Source organism: Berghia stephanieae, chromosome 3 (assembly GCF_034508935.2).
Source record: "Berghia stephanieae isolate SIO BIC M18660-M18661 chromosome 3, UCSD_Bste_1.3, whole genome shotgun sequence".
Lineage (NCBI taxonomy): Eukaryota > Metazoa > Mollusca > Gastropoda > Nudibranchia > Aeolidiidae > Berghia > Berghia stephanieae.
In genome coordinates, this window is record NC_088362.1 from 63,535,811 (window position 1) to 63,538,310 (window position 2,500).

Here is a 2,500-nt window from a genome sequence, read left to right on the forward strand (position 1 = left end):
AACGTCATTTACGACGTGTATATATATGCAGGTCTGACATCCGAACCCACTTATGGGCCTAGTTTAAGATTGTTGTAATGGACAATATATTGCGTCATTTTTTAAGATTTCCATTACAACATTGAGCCCATAAGGAATAATAATAATAATAATAATAATAATAATAATAATAATAATAATAATAATAATAATAATAATAATAATAATAATAATAATAATATATATGGTTTTTATATAGCGCCATACCTCGTATATCAACAAGCTCAAAGCGCTTAACAGTAACCTGGCTACCTTAACTCAAACATACAGTATGAAACAATGCAATACAATTCAACAGTGCTACATATTAAAAAGAAACGTTTTAAGATATTTTAAAAAAGAAATCTGCATCATTTCTCTCTCTGATATATCTTGGAAGGGAATTCCAGATAAGGGGTGCCGAATATTCACGAGTCATTTTTGGCTTTACAAGTATGTGATTATCAGACTTTGATCTCAGATTTCTGGATGGGACGTAGAATTTAAGCATGTGATTAATGCACCCAGGACAATCAGAGTGAAGTGATTTAAAAACAATAGTACAGGTCTTATATTCTATACGTTTCTCAACGGGAAATCAGTGGAGTTCTCTTAGCAGATTGGTTTCTCCTCTTTCTATAAATAAGCCTGGCAGCATCGTTCTGGGCTATCTGAAGGTATTTTATTCTGTCTTTATTTTTAGAAGAGAAGAGAGAATTGCAATATTCTAGCTTTGACAGTGTTAGAGAAGTAACTAATAAGGCAGAGATGTCTCTTGTATTGAGATGTCTAACACTACGTATTTTTCTCATTTCCATTAACCTAACGATATGATTTACTTGGCTGGTAAAAGACAAACCAATAAATACACCCAAATTTCGAACAACCTTAGCAGTTTCAATTACACTATTTCCTAAAACGATTGATTCACACTCTATATTTTTAAGGATTGCTGGCCTAGTGATAAGTATTATTTCAGTCTTACTATCATTAAGTTTTAGTCTGTTCAGTTCCATCCACGTTTTCAATTTATCAAAGCAAGATTGGAAACGTTTAATTAAAATAAGTACATGGTCGTAGATTGCTGACTTAAAGATTTGACTATCGAATGCATAAAATTGGAAATTGAATTGGGTTATCAAACCTGCAAATAAGTGCACGTCGGCAGTTTAGAATTCAGTAAAATAAAACGACTCGTCTCTGACACCAACGGGATATTTATTTATAGTAGTCCAATTGTGTAGTGAGGAATATTTAAGGGCAGGAACTTAATTCCACGCTATTCGTCAGATTTGAATGAATACTAAGTACTACTTAATTTGTACGAAAATAAATATAAGAGCTTCAAAATATTAGGAGAAGACAGAAACACGGAACGTTTCGGACTCAAAGCTACTCTCAAACCGAAAACAATAAACTTTTAGACAGGTTGTTCTCTCTTTCATTTGGATTTAATGTGAAGTATTATTAGCGATTTGATTGGTTTTTTAAATCATTGGCTGAAGACGGGGTTTGAGACCGAAACCTTTCTTGTTTCTTATTTTGTTCTTTTTTTTCTTAAGAGTATTGAATGAATGCTTTTGTTACCCGGTTCAGCCCCTTGATGACTGAGTAAATAATAATAATAATAATAATAATAATAATAATAATAATAATAATAATAATATAATAATATATAATTATTATTAATTATTATATTATTATTATTATTATTATTATTATTATTATTATTATTATTATTATTATTATTATTATTATTATTATTATTATTATTATTATTATTATTATTATTATTATTATTATTATTATTATTATTATTATTAAGGTCCCACTCAATGGGGAAGAAAAGTGTGATGTCAAATAAAATAAAAAACTAAAAACAAAAACAAAAAACAAAACAAAAAAACAAAACCAAAAACCAAAAACAAAACAAAACCAAACCAAACCGATTCCTATTTCATTAGAAATGTAAAACTACTCTTCCAGAGGAGGATACATAACTTGTGTAATTCATCTTCTGGTGTCAAAGTAAAAAAAAGTCCTTCAGAGCCATTAGGCTCATGGAGCCGGAGTTTATCCTGGTTTCTATAACGTGAAACGAACAATAGCAATTGCTCACTATCCTTTGGATAGGACGCCAGTCTATCGCAAAGTACTTTTCACCAGATCTCACAGACCCAGCTACCCATTCATTGCTGGGCAGACAGGGGGATCAGAAAAAAGAAAAATCTTGACTGCACCGGGATCGATCTCGGTTCCTTTGCATGTGAAACGAATGCTCTGCCAACTGAGCTATCGGGACTCCCAGTGTCAAAGTTATAGCGTCTTCATTTCTAGTCTAAAATATGCTTTTCATTCAGTCCGGCAGTAAAGCTGAGGCAAATTTTGGTTTTAGTAAGGTTATATGGTCTTGTGGTATGACAATCGCTTTCGGATCGGAAGGCGAAATGCCGAGTCCTTGGAAAAGTATCTTTGCTCACAT

At 31.8% G+C, this 2,500-nt stretch overlaps 1 protein-coding gene across 1 annotated transcript in view; it reads left to right on the plus strand.

The window, feature by feature from the left end:
* Positions 1–2,500, plus strand: part of LOC144969314 (neuronal acetylcholine receptor subunit beta-3-like) — a 20,581-nt gene that overhangs the window by 844 nt on the left and 17,237 nt on the right. The gene's annotated exons all lie outside the window — the stretch shown is intronic.